At 42.2% G+C, this 21,778-nt stretch overlaps 1 protein-coding gene across 2 annotated transcripts in view; it reads left to right on the top strand.

Moving 5' to 3' along the window:
- The first annotated feature begins 7,731 nt into the window (after positions 1-7,731).
- fam53b (family with sequence similarity 53 member B) overlaps positions 7,732-21,778 on the top strand; it is a 127,088-nt gene continuing 113,041 nt past the window's right edge. Inside the window, exon 1 of one of the 2 annotated variants that reach the window (XM_041209055.1) lies at positions 7,732-7,967. The gene's annotated coding sequence lies outside the window, so the exon portion shown is untranslated. Of the gene's footprint in view, positions 7,968-18,873; positions 18,908-21,778 lie in introns of those variants that run through there. The other variant, XM_041209056.1, reaches the window with a different exon arrangement.

The following is a 21,778-nucleotide window of genomic DNA, read 5'->3' as shown; positions in this document are numbered from 1 at the left end:
AATATTCAATGACCCCAGGAAAGAGAATTCTCTCTGGGGAAGAGAATTCCACAGACAAACGATCCTCTGAGAGGAAAAGATTTCTTCCCATTTCTGTCTTAAATGGGAGACCCCTTATTTTTAAATTGTACCCTCTTGTTCTAGTCTCTCTCATAAGGGGAAATACCCTCTTAGCATCCACCCTGTCAGCTCCCCTCAGGATCTTTATATGTTTTAATAAAACCATGTCTCATTCTTCTAAACTCCAATGGATTCAGGCCAAGTCCAGCGTTTCCACATAAGAAAACCCCTTCATCTCAAGAATCAGTCGAGTGATCCTTCTCTGAACAGCTTTTAATGCAATTATATCTTTTTTAAGTAAGGAGACGAATACTGTACACAGTACTCTAGATGTGATCTCACCAATATTCTGTACAACTGTAGCACAACATCTCTACTTTTATATTCTGTTCCCCTTGCAATAAATGGCTTTCCCAATCACTTGCTGTACCTGCATACTAACTTTTGTGATTCATGTACCAGGACATCAGATTCCCTTGTACTGCAGAGTTCTGCAATCTCTCTCCATTTAAATAATATGCTGCTTTTCTATTCTTCCTGCCAAAGTGAGCAAGTTCACATCTTCCCACATTATACTCCATCTGCCAGTTTTTTCCCACTCATTTAACCTATCTAAATCCCTTTGCAGACTCTATGTACTCATCACAGTTTACTTTCCTACCTCTCTTTGTGCCACCAGAAAATTTAGCAACTATACATTCAGCCCTTTCATCCAAGTCATGTACATGGATTGTAAATGATTGAGGCCCCAGCACTGATCCCTGTGGCATTCCACTAGTTACAGCTCGCCAACCTGAAAATGACCCATTTATCCCTACATCGTGAGCTCCTGGTACCAATTACCAAGGATTCCAGCTATGTTGTATAGTACTAATGAAATTTTTTAAAAAATTACATTCCCAATGTTTAAGCAAGGTAAAAGGTTCTAAACCTGAAGCTTTCCTTGAAGCTATTGCAGACAAACTTCAATGTACTTTTGTACAATGTAATTTTGCAAACATTCCACAAAAGCTTGTGGGAACCTAATGTAAAGGTTTGGTTTAAAACTTCTACACTTTACTATTTCATGCTTGTCCTGTCAGCCAAGGACATCACCACCAGGTGAAGTATTGGGCACTTTTACTCTGTTATCACAGAGTTGCAGGGTGAAATTATAGCTACTTTCCAGATTTAATAGTTGCATATAAAAAGCTTCAATTGATTGTTGCCTCCATAATACTGCTCTACGAGCATTTCCTTTGTTACTCAGACATTACACCAGTGGGCTGAAGGCTTATTATCTGAACTGCTATTGAGTGAGGGAATGTGCTGTTCCCTATTGACCCTGCAACAATTCCCAGGGAGTAATTATTGTTAAATTCATTCACATCACCAAACGCAAGGCACTATGGGCTAAGGAACATACTTTTGCGATGAACAATACGTCTGCTCTTAAAACCTCAAATACAGTGGAAAGTGGTCTTGTGTGTGTCAATGTCTAGTTTCGTTATTGTTTATATGAAATATAGGTGCAAAATGTGCTTTAAGACAGATCTCAAATCATTAGATCATAAACAAGATCCTAACAGCATAAATATCATCGGATAGTAATGTGTTTCTGTATGTGCAACAAATTCATCCTATGCAATATGTTCTTATTTTATCCAAACATGTTCTGAGAGAGGCCAGTTTCCCTGTTCCCCATCGACCTGAAGTTACCTGGAGCTCTGTCCAATTAAAGGTAATGGACAGGCTATGTAGGTGGTAAGGCAATGGGATCGCCCAAGGCCCTGGACAGCTGGCAGCCCCACTGACAGAAGTGGGCCCTGCTGCTGCAGGTGGGTGATGTCGAAGGCACTTCAAGATGGAGAGCCCTCTGTAAACTTTGGTAGAAGTTTAAAACAAACTGTGGCCTTCAATGTGGAGGGGGAGCCCTAGCCAGTCATTGGGAGGCCTTCTCCAGTCACCTGCCAGCTTCCACCTCCTGAGAGCAGGAATTTCTGAAATCCTTAAATGTGTCTGCTTTCCTGATTGGCTCAGCACTCTGTGCAGCTGTACGGGTTCCACAGTCCTAACTCCACATCTGTACAAAGCCTGTCCACCATACAAGGCACAAGTCTGGAGTGTGTTGGAATACTCTCCATTTGCCTGGATCAGTACAGCTCCAACAACACTCAAGACTCTTGACACCATCCAGGACAAAGCAACCCGCTTGATTGGCATCCCATCCACCACCTTAAACATCCAATTTCTCCACCACCGATAAACAGTGGCAGTAATGTGTACCATCTACAAGATGCATTGCAGCAACTCACCAAGGCTCCTTCGACAGCACCTTCCAGACCCATGACATCTACCACCTAGGAGGACAAGGGCAGCAGACACATGGGAACACCACCACTTGCATGTTCCCCTCCAAGCCATGCACTATCCTGACTTGGAATTATATTGCCGTTCGTTCACTGTCGCTGGGTCAAAATCCTGGAACTCCCTCCCAAACAGCACTTTGGTGTGCCTACAAGCCATGGACTGCAGTGGTTCAAGGAGGCAGCTCACCACCACCTTCTCAAGGGCAATTAGGAATGGGCAATAAAAATGCTGGCATAGTTAGCAACACCGATATCCCAGGAAAGAATTTAAAAAACGCAAATTCTTTCTTTTAATTGGCATTTATTGATAGATTTTTAGTTTAGACACACAAGCCCAACTGTCATATTATAAGATATTTCATGAAGGTTATGAGCTCAAAAAGCCAACACTGATCCCAATGAATGGTATGTATTCTATTGACTTGTCGCATAAACCTAAATGTTATAAAGGGAGGTGGATGTACACCTATTAACGTTTCTTAGCTTCCCTTATCCAACATGTCCTCTGCTCTAACAGGCAACAGTTTCTGTAGAAGTCTTGTGGCATCATGAATTGCCACTCTGATGATTATATAAATAGGGAGTGCTGTCCACAGTCTATAATCTCACTGGAGTGAAACTTGATCATGCCACATCAGGTGTAACATACAGAATAGCCCCTTGCTTTGTCTACCAGTTTTCAAGAGTGAATCATGGTAAAGATGGGTGGCTAGAAATAACTATAAGTTTACACATATCTCCCTTGACAACATGAAAGACAACAATCATCTTTAGGTCACCAAATCTTTAAGCACATCTGAGAAACACAGTAAGAGCTCCATTTTCTTAAGCTGAACATGAAATCTATAAAATAGACATAAAATAGATAAAATTCAATAGCAGAAGAAAAGTAATAATGGGAGGTGCTGTATGAGAACCTGTTAACAAGAACCCCCTACAAAAAAGAAACAAAAAACAAACACAAATTAGGACATTTAAAAAGCTGACAATGTACTTGTTCATGAAAAACAATTTTAGAGTACTTTAAAAAGCAGACAGTAAACAGCCAGGAACAGGTCTGTACTGAACCATGTGAGATAATATGCTCAATAAAGGGAAGGAAGTAGAATAATTAGAATATATTCTTACACTGCAAATTTAAGTTCTCCTGTGTTTGAAGTGATATATAAGAATATTAACTTTCCATTAACTAAAATGCATATATTGATCTGTCTAATTATCACACCCTAAATAGCAGATCAATTCTTCTAAATTACTTGAATGAGCAATGAAAAAATCAACTTCATGCATCAGATATGCTCTCACATTGACCTGGACTAGCCTCAGGTACAACTGATCCTCTGATAAGCATATGATCAATACAGATCATCAGTGGGATAAGTGGGCATTGTTGGTCTGAAAACAATTAGGCAAGCCTTTATTCACTGTTTATGTATGCATGTGTCAATGATATTAATGGTTTCAGGAAGTGTCATAGACTTTGAACACATAAAAATCACATGAAACCATTGTGCTGAAAACTACTTGTGATTCTTCTGAACTGTCAACTGCTCAAAATTATGATATTTTTCTTTACAAGTTGCTGCTTGAAGTAGCAAATGAGGATTGAGCTTTCCAAACCTATACAAATAATTTTATCAATGGCTCATTTGATAAATGTACTACCCAAACTACACAAATCTGGAAGACCTCAGTTGTGACCCCTTCTCTGTGCTGAGTTTCTGATATCAGCTTGTTAGAGGGCCATAGGAGAACTAGTAATGACTTCAATACACCTGGGGTAAAGGTGGGGGGTAAAGTTTATAGGAATCCCTACTTCTTATTGCTGTCAAATGACCCTCTTACAAAACAAAAACAGAATTACCTGGAAAAACTCAGCCGGTCGGGCAGCATCGGCGGAGAAGAAAAGAGTTGACGTTTCGAGTCCTCATGACCCTTCAACAGAACGAGGTGAATCCAAGGAAGGGGTGAAATATAAGCTGGTTTAAGGCGTGTGTGTGTGTGTGTGTGTGTGTGTGGGGCGGGGGGGGGCTGGGTTGGGGGGGTGAGGGGAAGGGGGTTGGGTGGGGGGAGAGAAGTGGAGGGGGGGTGGTGTGGTTGTAGGGACAAGCAAGCAGTGATAGAAGCAGATCATCAAAAGATGTCACAGACAAAAGAACACATAGGTGTTGAAGTTGGTGATATTATCTAAATGAGTGTGCTAATTAAGAATGGATGGTAGGGCACTCAAGGTATAGTTCTAGTGGGTGTGGGGGAGCATAAAATATTTAAAAATATTTAAAAATAATGGAAATAGGTGGGAAAAGAAAAATCTATTTAATTTATTGGAAAAAAACAAAAGGAAGGGGGAAGAAACAGAAAGGGGGTGGGGATGGAGGAGGGAGTTCAAGACCTAAAGTTGTTGAATTCAATATTCAGTCTGGAAGGCTGTAAAGTGCCTAGTCGGAAGATGAGGTGCTGTTCCTCCAGTTTGCGTTGGGCTTCACTGGAACAATGTAGCAAGCCAAGGACAGAAATGTGGGCAAGAGAGCAGGGTGGAGTGTTAAAATGGCAAGCGACAGGGAGGTTTGGGTCATTCTTGCGGACAGACCGCAGGTGTTCTGCAAAGCGGTCGCTCAGTTTACGTTTGGTCTCTCCAATATAGAGGAGACTGCATTGGGAGCAACGAATACAGTAGACTAAGTTGGGGGAAATGCAAGTGAAATGCTGCTTCACTTGAAAGGAGTGTTTGGGCCCTAGGACGGTGAGGAGAGAGGAAGTGAAGGGGCAGGTGTTACATCTTTTGCGTGGGCATGGGGAGGTGCCATAGGTGGGGGTTGAGGAGTAGGGGGTGATGGAGGAGTGGACCAGGGTGTCCCGGAGGGAATGATCCCTGCGGAATGCCGACAGGGAGGGTGAAGGGAAGATGTGTTTGGTGGTGGCATCATGCTGGAGTTGGCGGAAATGGCGGAGGATGATCCTTTGAATGCGGAGGCTGGTGGGGTGATAAGTGAGGACAAGGGGGACCCTATCATGTTTCTGGGAGGGAGGAGAAGGTGTAAGGGCGGATGCGTGGGAGATGGGCCGGACACGATTGAGGGCCCTGTCAACGACTGTGGGTGGAAAACCTCAGTTAAGGAAGAAGGAGGACATGTCAGAGGAACTGTTTTTGAAGGTAGCATCATCGGAACAGATGCGACAGAGCGAAGGAACTGAGAGAATTGGATGGAATCCTTTCAGGAAGCGGGGTGTGAGGAGCTGTAGTCGAGGTAGCTGTGGAGTCGGTAGGCTTGTAATGGATATTGTTGGACAGTCTATCACCAGAGATTGAGACAGAGAGGTCACATTCGTTTAGATAATATCACCAACTTCAACACCTATGTGTTCTTTTGTTCTTTTGTCTGTGACATCTTTTGATGATCTGCTTCTAACACTGCTTGCTTGTTCCTACAACCACACCACCCCCCCCTCCACTTCTCTCCCCCCACTCACCCCCCCTCCCCCCCCCCCCCCCCCCCCCCACACACACACACACACACACACACACACCTTAAACCAGCTTATATTTCACCCCTTCCTTGGATTCACCTAGTTCTGTTGAAGGGTCATGAGGACTCGAAACGTCAACTCTTCTTCTCCGCCGATGCTGCCAGACCTGCTGAGTTTTTCCAGGTAATTCTGTTTTTGTTTTGGATTTCCAGCATCTGCAGTTTTTTGTTTTGACCCTCTTACAAAGCCTTAGCATATAGATGTGGGAGGGAGAGAGGATCAAGTGCAGTTAGTTGGGCAAAATACAAACAACGCTTTTGGCGCCTGTGGGGCTCCACCTGACAAAGACAATCTACTGAGTGGGGAAGTACAACGTTTTCTTTTTTTTATTGTACCATACAAAGATAAGTTCTACTGATTGAATTAAGTAAGTCATGATCATGACTGCTGTTCTGAAGGATCTACAGAAGAGCTGCATTTGTAACAGTAATCATTAAAACCCTCTGGGTTTATAATTGTGACCCTTCCTTATCCTCCTGAAATTCTTTGTACTCAGTAATTCCCATTCTGTCCTCCATTGCCTCTCCTCTCTATGGTCCACTTTAGAGACTGTCCTCTCTTGATTCTACTTCTTCTCCATGTCTCAATGTATGTGTCCACTTCTCTTCCAATCCCTACGAATCTTTTCCAGTTTCACCACCTCTCTGTAAATGGCAGAGTCTTCACTTAAACAGCATGATCTCCTAACCTCCCTGCCTTTTAAAAGTTTCATTAAAATTTTGAATACCTTTGGTTACCTATTCTAAACAGTCTGAAAATGTAAACAGAATGGTGGCAATGTGAAGAGCTCCAATGAAAGGGACATTTTATCATGTTAAAGCTATACAATAGATGTAGATTGCCATGGCTGTTGTGGCGCTCCTATTGTTGCCGAGTTGACGGCAGAAATCAAAGCTGGGACTAATTTCCTGGTCTGTATGGTTGAATAGCACATATTCCAGCGAATTAAACCCGCCATCGGATCTGCATTCTGCACAGCCCCTTTTTTACAGACTATTATACGTGACGCTTTATTCTATTGTTTTCATTATATGTTATTTATGAGGATTCTGGGGCTGGGCTTCACCACTGTCATGTACATACTGTTACAGAAAAAGAAATGACCATTGCATGTAAACATGTAGCTGTTTCATTTGGCTGCCGAATTCCTCATGCAGCCAAATGCCCCTTTTCAAAGCCAAATTCTCTTTATTGTAGTATGGGGAGATTGCTCTCACTTGGGTCACTGCGCCATCTAGCATGATCATTGCGACAGCACCAAACATTCAGTCTGAGTGAAAGCCGGGGGGGCAAGAGGGGGAGTTTCAATCGGTAAACGAATCATTTTTATAAAGCTGACATTTCACGTAGTTTTAAAAAGACGTTCGTTCTTTGCACATGGTTGACCGGCCAACAACAACTTTTCCCTCCCTTAAAGAAAAACACATCAATTCCCAACAACAGACTGTCCAGGAAGTGACAAGTCTACTTCCCCTTGCAATTTCAGCTGATTAGTAGTAGTGAGTGGACGGCTCCACATCAGGAAGAGAGGGGTTTTCAGAGGGTAGAGGAACAGTGGGGGAGAGGTCGGAGCCGAGGGAAGACTGCGGATTGTGTGGGGGGGGGAAGTACACGGGAGTCTTTACCAGGTATTTGCTGTTAGAGCGGACGAGGCTGGGGCAGGGAATGGGCTGGGGCAAGTTGACGGTGCCTGTTCCTCCCTGTCCTGGCTCAGAGTGGAGCGGCGGCGTGCGGATATTGTTACAATGTGTAGCGTCCAGCCCCTGATGCTGAGTTTGTGACAGCGCTCAGACAGTCTAGGAGCAGCGTGAACAGCAGCTGAAACCTTTCTACTGGGGTGAACATGCCCTTAGCCTCGCACCACCACGGGGAATTGTGAGAGGGCAAAAGGAAAAAAAAATGCTCAAAAGAGCTGAAATCCTGATCTGAAGAAATAACGTTGGAGTAAAATATATTTATTATATATATAATATATATATAAACAGATCCAGCACGTCGCATCCTCTTCATCCTGAAAGGATGGATGATCCTGTGGGTATTATTTGCATGTGACTATACAATAGTTTCATATCCAGCCCGTGTCAAAAGTAGTATTTAAATAAATATATCTGAGAACGAGCAAAGGCTCGTCTATATTTTATAATGCCTGAACCTATTGTTCAATAGTTTAACTTTCATTTTTATTTTTAAGAAATCTTGCTGTGGAGTTTGAAGAAGGGGGAAAGTCTTTGATTTGTTGGGTGGAGGTGCCGATGGTATTTTTAGTGGGAGCCTACGCTTTTCTTGGAGTGTCTGCTTTGGAGGTTGGTCGATTGCTCTCCAGTCCATTCAGTGCAGTTTGCCAGCACACTGCTGGGATGCACATGGCGAGGGTTCGATACACCGCTCTGCCCTTTAAGGTTGCCATAGGAAAATCGTATTCCCAGCTGTGCGCCAAGTGGTTCGGGAAACGTCAATTATCCCGGGGACTTTTCCTCCCAGTGTTAGTCTCTCGCTGTCAGGTTTGCACAGCCACGATTGTATTAAAGGGAAACTCCAAAAAGTTTTATTTTGGTGGTAGTGAGAGGCTTGCGGTCATTGGTGAGATTTAAAAATACATTTTCTTACGCTTTGGAAGCAAGAATAGTGTCTAGCAAGCAGTCATATAGATCATTCTTGTGCCGTCTTCATTCCTTGTCTGGGTGTTTTTAGATCAGCATTTCTTTGCTCTAAAGAATAAGATGGCAGTTAATTATAACCACATAGACAATGTTTATGCTTTGTGTGGAAAGCTTTTGCAAGCACATAAAATGCAGACTTTGCCGTATTTGCCGATGTTCTGAAAAACTTGGATTTTTTTAAGAGTTGACTGGGCTACTTGATGTCATGAGACAAAGTACAAATTATGTTCCTTTTAACTGTGTTGACAAATGAAAGCATGACTTGCTGCCAAAATCAGATACTGTAGTATATTCCCCCTGTGCGAGCTAGTGCCACAATACGCAACTGTTCCTAGTTGGGAGGATGGAATGTGCAAGGTATTTTGAGGTTTGAGATTGGTGTCACATAGAAAGCTCTGTACAGTAAGCACATTTGGATGCCTTTGTGAAGGCAGCTGCCAGCAATGTATGTATGTAGAGCTGAGACTTTGTAATACATCATGTTGTTTCTGATACGAGTTGTACCCCTCTTTTGTTGTCAGTTAGCGCTTACAGTGCATTTGTTAAAGTTCTATTCTCGCGACTGGATTCTCAATGTTTTTAAATCTCTGACATTTTCCAAGCAAAGCATTGTGCCATGGCCCATTATGTTAGTTTAGAACTTGCACCCTATTAGGTTTTGCAGAAAAATTGAACAAGATTAAAAATGTTTGAATTCTTTGAGTTAGCAGATGCAATTGGGTATCTTCCTTCCCAGAGAGGATCCACACTGAAAATGCTGTTTAAACAGTGTATAATTTTTTGCAAGTTTATGGAAAGGGGCTGAGGGATGTATAATTAAACAATTAGATCTTGAAACTTGTTGTCCAAAGAGGAGTCCTTTACATGTAAGGTACTTTACTCCATCAATATTGCCATTTAGATAGATTTGACTTGTTTAGCACATTTTGTGTCTTCATGATGTCCCAAGTGCTTTATAGAGAATGGGTTACTTTGGAAGTATAATCACTGTTGTTTTGTGGGCAAACAATTTTGGCAGTGTTGGTTGAGGAGATGTTGAGGAATGTTGGCCAGGAGATTAGGTGAACTTCCTTCTTTTAGCTGGAAAAAATGCCATCTAACATCTATCCAATTGCACCACCAACATTGCAGCCTTTCTTCAGCATCGCACTGAAGCATCACTCTAGATTATAGGGGCTCAAGCATTTGATTGGGGGTTGAACCCACAACCTTTGAGTCAGGAGTAAGAGTGCTTTCAACTGAGTAAGCTGATACATTACTTCACCGTACAGTAGCAAACTTCAGTTAATTTTTAACAGCAAGAACCATCATTTATAGTTAGTTGTAGTCTGCAAGGGGCTGTAGGTACCTCTCTATGTTCACTACAATTCTGTGCACCACTGTCATTCCTTCATCTGTCCAGTTTCTGATGTCATCCATCTATCCAGTCCTCCACCCTAACTTGTTCTTTTTTGATGTTTCACCTTCTCTTGTTGCCAGCACCAGACACTCACCCTGTTATTTCTAGTGGCGGTACTTTCTCAATTTCCATCTTCACTTCAGCTAAAAGCCCATGAGATGCTGGAACTCTGGCTTTCCTGAAGTCAAATTCATTTATATAGCACCTTTTTAATCTGACAAAATGTATCGAAGGGCTTCAAGAAATATTTTAAAGAAAGAACTTGCATTTGTTTAATGCCATTCATGATCTCTGGTTGTCCTAAACTGCTTCTCAAATGGTGAAACATTTTTGAAATTTAGCCACAATTGCAGTCAAGCCAATTTGTACACAGGGAAGTGCTATGAACACCAGTTAGATAAATTACCACATAATTTGTTTTTTTTAAGTGATGTTGTTTAAGGGATGGATATTGATCAGGACACTGGGAAAACTTAGCCTTTTTTTTAAAGAGTGGCAGGGAATCTTTTATGTCTCTGAGAAAGCAGGGGGCACCTTAGTTTAGCATCTCCACCCAAAGAAGGCACTTATAAGAATACAGATCTCTCTTTGCATGGTGCTGAAGTGTCAGCCTGCATTATGTTAGAGCAAGAAATAGCTTTAACTCAAAATGAAGTACACCTATTGTAACAGTGGAACCAGTAGCTCAGTCTGCTTCCTTTTAGCCAAAAGTGCAATTGTGCCAGTTCAGTTTACACACAGGAAGAACAATGGGATGGACTTTTTTTTATTCATTCATGGGATGTGGGCTTTCTGGCTGGGCCAGCATTTAATGCCCACCCCTATTTGCCCTTAAGGAAGTGGTGGAAAGCTGCCTTCTTGAACTGCTGCAGTCCATGTGGTGTAGGTACACCCACAGTGCTGTTAGGAAAGGAGTTCCAGGATTTTGACCCAGCAACACTGAAGGAACGGTGATATATTTCCAAGTCAGGATGGTGAGTGACTTGGAGGGGAACTTCCAGGTGGTGGTGTTCCCATCTATCTGCTGCCCTTGTCCTTCTAGATGACAGTGGTCATGGGTTTGTCAAAGGAGCCTTGGTGAATTCCTGCAGTCCACCTTGTAGATGGTACATACTACTGCTACTGTGCGTTGATGGTGGAGGGAGTGAATGTTTGTGGCTGTGGTGCCAATCAAGCAGGCTGCTTTGTCCTGGATGGTGTCAAGCTTCTTGAGTATTGTGGGAGCTGCGCTCATCCAGGCAAGTGGGGAGAATTCCATCACATTTTTGACTTGTGCCTTGTAGATGATGGACAGGCTTTGGGGAGTCAGGAGGTGAGTTCTCGTCACACGATTCCTAGCCTCTGACTTGTTCTTGTAGCCACAATATTTATATGGCTTGTCCAGTTCAGTTTCTGGTCAATGGTAACCCCCAGGATATTGATAGTGGGGGATTCAGTGGTGGTAATGCCATCGAACATCAAGGGGCGATGGTTGAATTCTCCCTTGATGGTCATTGCCTGACACTTGTGTGGCGCGAATGTTACTTGCCACTTGTCAGCCCAAGCCTGGATATTGTCCAGGTCCTGCTGCATTTGGACATGGACTGCTTCATTATCTGAGGAGTCATGAATGGTGCTGAACATTGTGCAATCATCAGCGAACATCCTCACTTCTGACCTTATGGAAGGTTATTGATGAAGCAGCTGAAGATGATTGGGCTGAGGACACTACCCTGAGGAAGTCTTGCAGTGATGTCCTGGAGCTGAGATGTCTGACCTCCAACAACCACAACCATCTTCCTTTGTGCTAGCTATGACTCCAACCAGTGGAGTGTTTTCCCCTTTATTCCCATTGACTCTAGTTTTGCTAGGGCTCCTTGATGCCACACACTGTCAAATGCTGCCTTGATGTCAAGGGCAGTTGCTCTCACCTCACCTCTGGAACTCAGCTCTTTTGTCTATATTTGAACCAAGACTGTAATGAGGTCAGAAGCTGAGATGTCCTGGCTGAAGCCAAACTGAGCAGCAGAGAGCAGATTATTGCTAAGCAAGTGCTGCTCGATAGCACTGTTGATGACCTCTTCCATTACTTTACTGATGATGGAGAGTAGACTGATGTGGAGGTAATTGGCTGGGTTGAATTTATCCTGCTTTAGTGTACAGAACATGCCTGGGCAATTTTCCAAATAGCTGGATAGATGCCAGTGTTGTAGCTGTACTGGAACAACTTGGATAGGAGCACGGCAAGTTCTGGAGCACAAGTCTTCAGTACTATTGCTGGAATATTGTCAGGGCCCATAGCCTTTGCAGTAGCCAATGCCTTCATCCATTTCTTGATATCATACGGAGTGAATTGAATTGGCTGAAGACTGGCATCTATGATGCTGGGGACCTCTGGAGGAGGCCAAGATGGATCATCCACTCGGCACTTCTGGCTGAAGATTGTAGCAAATGCTTCAGCCTTATCTTAAGCACTGATGTGCTGGGCTCCTCCATCATTGAGGATGGGGAAATTTGTGGAGCTTCCTCCTCCAGTGAGTTTTTTAATTGACCACCACCATTCACGACTGGATGTGGCAGGACTGCAGAGCTTAGACCTTTTCTGTAGGTTGTGCGATTGTTTAGCCTTGTCTATCACTTGCTGCTTATGCTGTTTGGCATGCAAGTAGACCTGTGTTATAGCTTCAGCAGGTTGACATCTCATTTTTAGGTAGGCTTGGTGCTGCTCCTGGCATGCCCTCCTGCACTCTTCATTGAACCAGGGTTGATCCCCTGGCTTGATGGTAATGGTAGACTGAGGGATATGCTGGGTCATGAGGTTACAGATTGTGGTTGAGTACAATTCTGCTGCTGCTGATGGCTCACAGCGCCTCATGGATGCCCAGTCTTGAGTTGCTAGATCTGTTCGAAATCTGTCCCATTTAGCACGGTGGTAGTGCCACACAACTCTATGGAGGGTATCCTCAATGTGAAGGCAGGACTTCGTCTCCACAATGAATGTGCGGTGGTCACTCCTACCAATACTGTCATGGACAGATTCATCTGCAGCAGGCAGGTTGGTGAGAATGAGTTTAAGTATGTTTTTCCCTCTTGTTGGTTCCCTCAACACCTGCCGCAGATCCAGTCTAGCAGCTATGCTTTTTAGGACTTGGCCAGCTTGGTCAGCAGTGGTGCTACCGAGCCACTATTGGTAATGGACATTGAAGTCTCCCACCCAGAGTACGTAATGTGCCCTTGCCACTCTCAGTGCTTCCTCCAAGTGGTGTTCAACATGGAGGAGCACTGATTCATCAGCTGAGGGAGGGCAGTACATGGCAATCAGCAGGAGGTTTCCTTGCCCGTTTTTGACCTGATGCGCTGAGACTTCATGGGGTCTGGAGTCGATGTTGAGGACTTCCAGGGCAATTCCCTCCTGACTGTATACCACTGTGCTGCCACCTCTGCTGGGCCTGTCCTGCTGGTGGGACAGGACGTACCCAGGGATGGTGATGGTGGTGTCTGGGACATGATCTGTAAGGTATGATTCTGTGAGGATGATTATGTCAAGCTATTGCTTGACTAGTCCGTGAGACAGCTCTCCCAATGTTGGTACTAGCCCCCAGATGTTAGTAAGGAGAACTTTTCAGGGTCGATGGGGCTGAGATTGCTGTTATCGTTTCCAGTGCCTAGGTTGATGCTGGGTAGTCCGTCTCGTTTGATTCCTTTTTTTTCTGTGACTTTGTAACGGTTTGTTACAACTGAGTGGCTTGCTGGGCCATTTCATAGGTCATTTAAGAGTCAAGCACATTGCTGTGGGTCTGGAGTCCCACGTAGGCCAGACCAGGTAAGGACAGCAGATTTCCTTCCCTAAAGGACATTAGTGAACCAGATGGGTTTTTAACAACAATCGACAATGGTTTCATGGTCATCATTAGACTTTTAATTCCAGATTTTTATTGAATTCAAATTCCACCATTTGCCGTGGTGGGGTTCAAACCCAGGTCCCCAGAGCAATTCAGGTCTTTGGATTACCAGCCCAGCGACAATACCACTACACCATTACCTCCCCAACATGAAACAGACTTGAGCACTGTCAGAATAGCTTTTATCTTGTAATTGATCAGTTGACATTGACAACGTTCACATTTTTCTACAAATGTAATGCAAGTTTGCATAACTTTTACATCTATCAAAGTGTAGCCTTGAGGCTCCCTCACTTGCTGGAAAATTGCAGAAATGTTGAAAGTTATCTTGAAAGATGCAAATATTTACAAATTAGTAACTTTAAAACAACAAAGAAGTCTCTTTCCTTGCTAAGTAATACAATCAAAATGGCTGTCCTTTGCTTTTATAGTATCATCTGGAGGGAACTCAGGAATGAAATGTGCAGCTGTTGGCATTGGGACTATTGTGTGTTCTTTTGGTTGCTGATAGTGATTTCGTCATGTTTTTCCACAAATTATTTAGTTTACCATTGCCAATGGCCATTTGAGGTGATCGGTAAAATGGTAATGTAAATAAGCTGGCACCAGTTTTGACAGAAGTGATATATGTCACCCACAAAGTGGGCACTAGACCATACCTCTGATAAGTGTGCTGTCACAAAGAAAAAGATCCGCATCTATTGCACAGGCATCATGTTTTTGATCAAGATGGCCAAAGAGCTGGCAAGTGTCATTTGCTTTTGCTTTGTTACTTTGGAGAGCTGGCCCAGTTATGATGGGCTGAACGGCTTCCTGCTGTGCTGTTGCCATTCTGTGATATGGGTCGCTTCTTTTGTTGACCTAATTAATTACTGTCCAAGTCATTGGTAAAGAATTTAGTTCCAGCAAATCAAAAAAAAATCCTGAATTGTGATTTTAGAATGCATAGCTAGTAATATCTTTGCACACATGTTACTTGCAGCATTTAAATGTTGACCTGGTACTGGATAAACTGCTTTGCAATATTAACAATCCAGATAGCTATAAACCAGAAATATATCGGATACTATTCCTAGTCTGTGTTGAGACCTTTGATTCCAATTGGGAAGCATTAGGGCACATCACTTGCAATTCCCCTGGGATAGAAGGAAAATTGGTAGGAGTGTACACTCCTGACTGATAAACTGTAACCCCTATATGTGGATCTGTATCAGAAAGGAGGGAAAACAAAAAGAGTAATTTCTATAGCGGTGGTTCTGGTCTTCCAGATAAACTCGCTAATTTTTAAAATGGAGCTGCAATCTAAGCACAGAAGCATTGACCAAGATGACTGTTCCCAATTGTTGAGAAATATTTTTTTTAAGTGATTGAAGTTCCATGCAACTGGGCAGCAAGGTTTCATTTAAATATACATCATCGTCATGTAAAATTATTGGCAAACCTTTCTCAAAGATGGAGGATGTCAAGAAGAGGAGCTCTGCACATTTTACTCTCGTTATTGCTTCACATATGTGTAATGTTAATGTGTTTTGGCTTTGATTTACATTTTTCATCTGCAAACACTTTTTAATCATAATAGTTTCCACTTCTGTGTTTTCATGCACCTTACAGTAGCAATTGCTTCAAAAGTGGTTATTTGAAAACTGTGTGTATTGATTCATTGACTTTCTCTGGGGGGAAAAAAAAACAATATTGTGCAGGATTGAAACATGTTTGTCATGTCACACTTACTGTCACTTTGGAATTGCTTGCCTGTCAGTGACAAAGGACGAGCTTGTGGCGGTACCTGTGAACATTGTTTTTAACTTGGAATTTATTTCTGAATATTAATAGCAAATTTAAAACATTACTTGAAACACTAGTAGAACTGGATAATATAATTGTATGTAGATAGGATAGGCCTATGTACAGCTCTTTGCCTACGCAGAGAACTGCTAAAATTTTCTTGTTTATGTGCAAAAATGGGGACTGACAGCAATGTCATCACCATGACATGTTATAATACCTGTTCATTCTTTCTCTGATGATTCCTTGATTTTTTTAAAACCTTTCCTATTCACAAATTTTGAATGTGCTTTTTGATTTTTAGTTTTCATATTTTGTAGGATTTTTTCCCCTTCCTCCAGACAAAAGCTCAGTTAGCCTTCTATATAACATGCACAAGTGTAAAATGCCTCTTGTAATAACACAAATTATTCCACGATTGGAAATGATTGCAAGATAGTAATTTAATCCAGAAGTTCAGATGGCATCACAAACTTAGGGGGCAAATTGTGAGTCATTCATTATTGCCATTGAATCAATAGATTAAACTACTGCAGAACTGTAAATGTTTACTTTCAATTTTGTGTTTGATTTTTGCCTTTACAAGGAAGACAACTCACAGCACACTTTTTTAATGTGTTAATGATCCTGTAGACATCAATAGCTTTTTTTAAAAAAAAGAATCAAACTTCCAGTTAATAGCTGAACAAAAAACATGACAAGATTTCACATTTTAAGACTTTTACTGTAACAAGCAAACTAGGAGCAACAGTGACTAAACATTATTTGTGTAGGCAACTTATACTTTAAACTACCTAACAGAACTTTCCCTTTTTACTTTGAACACAGCCAAAACACCCACTTCACAATGTCCCTGAGGTAGACGTTCAATTCTCCTGGAATCAGTCCAAAATGATTCTTAGCTCCAAAGGATTTATCTCCATTCTTTTCCTTTCCCTGCCTGGTAATTTTTAACTCCCAGACCTGTCTTTCACAGTGAGGGTTTTTCTTGGACCTTCTTCCTCTAGCTCAAGCTCAGTGAATCATTCAGCCTTGTTTTAAATCTTCACGAATTTTTTCTTTTCAATTTGAGCATGAGCTCTTATCAATATTCTTGCATAGTGAACTATAGAGATGTTTTGCCTCTAGCTTCTCACTCTCATTCCTAGATCCTTGCAGACTAACTTGTCTGTAAGATTGTGATATTTTGGGAAAGCCTGCAATCTGATCCCTCAATGGCTTCCTAAGAACTCTTTACCTCTCTCAAAGTCCGTCTCTATTGGCAATGTGAATCATATAGGCCTTGCATCCAGGTAGAAATACTGATTAACTGTTCTTTAAAGTTAGTGTCTAAATTGGAAGTAAATTGACAGTTTAAAATATGACTGCTTGCAACCTGACATTGCCAGCACCTTCCTAGGACTTTGGAAACTAGCAGTCACTATGAACACAGATGCTGTTGCCATTGTCTCCAAGTGTGAGCATTTTATACCTTCTTTCCAGCAAAACAATCTGGGCTGCCATTTAATCTTTAACAGCTACGTCACACAGGCCTGTTGTCAGGCAGACTTTAGAACAGGTCATATGACCCTCTTCATTTTGCTTTAAGACCCAGTCCCAAAACATAACAATCTTAAACCTCATATTTGCAACAAGTGTGCATTGGTCACAAAGAAGGATTATCTATTTGAGTTGCAATTAGTATTGAGAAATAATAACTGGTTGACTTGAAACAATGTACTTACAAGCTTTCCTTTGGTGAAGTTGGTGTGAAGTAAAATTTCCATTTCCTGTGCAATGAGATGGAGCAGAGGGGACAGCCGTGTTTATTATGAGGATCTGTGGTTGATTACAGTTGTAATTTGAGATTTGCTATTTCATGGGATCTGTGTCTTTATGTTACAATAACATGACTTGCCAATCATCAGATCTGAGCAAATCTACCAGTTAGAATCTTTCTTCAGACCCGTGTGGCCTCTGGGAAAACATTTAGCATGGCATTGAGGCAAATGAACAATGGAGCATTTTGTATTGTTACTTTTAATTTGCCAGCTACACAACCTAAGAATTTATGGGAAGCAATAATAATAGACCTTTACTCTCGTATAAAGCTGTTTTCCTCATGAAAAAACATTCAGGATGAATTGCTTTATAACAAAATCACACAAAGTAAAGGGGCCACTTTTTATAGGGGCTGATAGTGCCATTTTTAGGGATTTTTAATGTGCTCCTACGAAAATGGTGAGTGCCAGCCATTACAAATTGTCTCACAAGACCCATTGTCCTCTTTATACATGGTGGAGAGAGCATTGGCATCGCTAGTATGATGCCATTTAGTTTAACATCTCATTACTATTAATTTTGGCTTTCAAAAAAATCACACTAATTATTAAAACCATCCCGTAAGATTTCCTGGTGTACAGATGTAGCAGCTGTAAAACCTAACCAGCTGCCAGCATGGCAGGACTAAAATGGAGTTTTCAGAGCCTTCCTGGGACTGAGTCTGTCCAATACAAGCTGCTTTAAGCATGTTGGTTGAGACAATCAAGCTGAGGAGCAGGTGTACGCAACACTGTACATGAACCCATTACTTGAAACCTCAGAATTACTGAAATAAAGCAGTCATGATGGCTTGCTCCATTTATAGACTGCTCTCTTTCATTTGCAGATTGTGCAAGGCTTTTTCTGGAATCAATGTTAAGTGCTTAAAGAATAATGACTAAAATAATACAAAAAGAAACTGCAAATGCTTGAAACCTGAATGAAGAACATAAATGCTGGAATTATACTTCAGGTCAGTCTGCAACTGTAAAGAGGAAAGATCGATTAATGTTTCAGACGTGAGACCTCTCCTCACAATATTAGACATCTGGAAGCAATTTAATCTTTAGAGGTTTTGTTGCCTCTTAATGCATATTACTGAAATAGCTTGCAAGTGTCACCTTATCAAATCCTGGAGATAAGATTGTGGCTGTGACTCCCCACGGCATGTATCCTCCTTATGAATTATGGATATAAAGTTTTGGTGTAGATATCAGCTGTTACTGGCATCTAAATCATTTGAAAACTTTGATATACATTAACCAAATATTTGCTGCTTCTATGATGTGATGTTTAAATAGTCGTTTGGTAGTACAGAACTTGAGTATTGCTGAAAAAGACATTTTATTGAAGCTTTTCATCTTGTACTCGTCAGGACCATCACAAGAGTATCAATGTTGGGGAAGGAACAACTTTATAGTATGAGAAGAGAGTGCTGATTGGTTGGTAGGTATGTTGCCATGGAGAATTCACCAGTTAATGGTGACTGACAGTTAACTGCCAGCATTGTTTGAAATTTAAACCAGGCAGCTTGACTCTAGTCAAGGTATTGTGCTGAGGAATGACAGCAAATGGCTGTCACTTATTTTGTTTAGCTGAAACAGGCACAATGTGTGTGTATATGTTCTTTCTGTCTGCAAAGAGCAGGGCCCTTTGTATTAATATGTGGCTTCCAGTATATGCAAATGTGCCACACCGCAAACTCAACTAATGATCTTAAACTTGTTGTCAACATAATTTTTAGCACATTGAGGATTATTTAGCAAATGTTGTCCAATCGCGGAATCATGTAATGTTGAGCACTGTGTTTTGAGTTTTGCAAGCATGGGATGATTGGTATGGTCTGTACCTTACCTGTTACGAACAATGGAAGGCACGTGCTATTTGATATGTCCTCCAGTCTTTGGGACATACGGTCCACGTGCCTAGCATCTCACTGGCACTGAAATTAATATACCGCATTATTCATTTGTGTGATGAACAGAACGTCTTTTTGTCTTGATGGCAGCATCCAGTTAGTAGAATAAACCACTTGTATTGCTATTGCATAGTGGCAGTGTGAAACAGCTAGCTTCACCTGTTGCTCAAATTTTGATACCTCGCTCTTCCAGGGTAACCCGAGGTAGACTGGGCAACTATCAGGGCCAAAAGTGTCGGCCTTAGGCCTGTTCATGAGTTTGCGTGATAAACAGCGCAAAATGATCTGATCAGAGTAGCCACTAACCCACAGGGTGTCGTTGGTGTGCCCTAATTCAGCATCAAGCTTGCATGGTGAGCAAATGGCTTTGGCCCTATTTACAAGGTTGCCGATAAGGCCAATGTTATCACTCCTGGAACTGTAAGATTCCCAACACCTGTATTGACCATTGACTGGGATTTGAATACAAAGTAGGGAGGTTAGTTCAAAGAAGGTTTACCAGACTGATACCTGGAATGGCTGGGTTGCCTTATGAGGAAAGGTTAGACCGACTGGGCTTGTATCCGCTGGAGCTTGGAAGAGTAAGAGGCAACTTGATTGAAACATTATAAGATCCTGAGGGGTCTTGACAGGGTGGATAATGGAGAGGATGTTTCCTCTTGTAGAAGAATCTAGACCTAGGGGTCACTGTTTAAAAATAAGGGGTCACCCATTTAAAACAGAATTTTTTTCTCTGAGGGTCGTGAGTCTTTGGAACTCTCTTCCTGAAAAGGTGGTGGAAGCAGAGACATTGAATATTTTTAAGGCAGAGGTAAGTGGGATGCAGATTTCAGGTTCCTATCAGATTAGCCATGATCTTATTAAATGGTAGAACAGGCCCAAGGGGCTGAATGGCCTACACCTGCTCCTTGTTCATATGGCCAGTGAAGGTAGGCTTGCGGTAGACCATGATAGAAAACCCCCGGCACAAGTCAAGAGTGTGATGGAATACTCTCCACCTGCCTGGATGAGTGCAGCTCCAACAACACTCAAGAAGCTTGACACCATATAGGGCAAAGCAGCCCGCTTGATTGGCACCACATCCACAAATATTCACTTTCTCCATCACTGATGCACAGTAGCAGCAGTGTGTACTATCTGCAAGATGCACTGCAGGAACTCACCAAAGCTCCTTAGACAGCACCTTCCAAACCCACAACTGCTCCCATCTAGAAGGACAAGGGCAGCAGAAACATAGGAACACCACCACCTGGAAGTTCCCCTTCAAGCCATTCGCCATCATGACTTGGAAATGTATCTCTGTTCCTTCACTGTCACTGGGTCAAAATCCTGGAATTCCCTCCCTAACAGCATTATGGGTGTACCTACACCACATAGACTGCAGTGGTTCAAGAAGGCAGCTCACCACCACCTCCTGAAGGACAATTAGGGATGAGCAATAAATGCTGGCCCAGCCAATGATTCCCTCATCCCATGAATGAAGTTGCCCAACCATTTAGCCAATTTGTGCTGTGCAGAACTGGCCATAGATAAGATAAGGCATAAAGGGACATCACTTTTATATGTCTTGGGCAGCCTATACATATGTGGACGCAGTGAACGTGAGGACAAATTCTGTCATATATATCATGAAGCAGCTCATTGTTCTTACACAAGTCCAGCAAATATTTTTTTAGTTTACTTTCGAGCAAGGCTGCCCAGTCATGTTGAGCGGCAAATCCAATGGATACAAATTTGGACATGTCATTGAGAATGGTGTGCATTTTGTTGATATAGTCACACTTGTTGAGGATGATTATTCCCATCCCTTTGTCAGGTCTACTGATGTATTTGTCTGGGTTGACCTTAAGGCCACGCAATGCTGTAAGACATTTATGTTGCATGTGAAAATCACAGGTCATTCGGAATCTCACAAAATGCACATGGTAGATCAGTTAGGCACGCTTTCAATGATTCAGCATCTTCAGTGGTTTGTGGAGGGATAGTTGGGAGTAGAGGAGTTTGAACTCAACAAATAGCTCTTCCCATTTTAGTTGGGATGAAGGCAGACCAAAATTGAAACCATGCATAAGAACAAGTTCCTCACTTTCTGAGAGTACATGGTCAGAGAGATTTGTTATGTGTTTAGTGGTGTCATTAATTGTGTTGCCAAACTGCATCTGTTTAAAATAAAAACAAAAATACCTGGAAAAACTCAGCATGTCTGGCAGCATCTACGGAGAGGAGCACAGTTAACGTTTCGAGTCTGAATGACCCTTCAACAGAACTAAATAAAAATAGAAGAGAGGTAAAATATAAGCTAGTTTCAGGTGGGGTGGGACAAGTAGAGCTGGATAGAGGCCTCTACTTGTCCCACCGCCGCCGGCACCCCCCCCCCCCGCCCCCCCTTAAACTAGCTT

The sequence above is a fragment of the Carcharodon carcharias genome, chromosome 17 (genome assembly GCF_017639515.1).
Source record: "Carcharodon carcharias isolate sCarCar2 chromosome 17, sCarCar2.pri, whole genome shotgun sequence".
Lineage (NCBI taxonomy): Eukaryota > Metazoa > Chordata > Chondrichthyes > Lamniformes > Lamnidae > Carcharodon > Carcharodon carcharias.
Note: the sequence above shows the minus strand (reverse complement) of the source record. Positions and strands in the feature narration are given on the sequence as shown.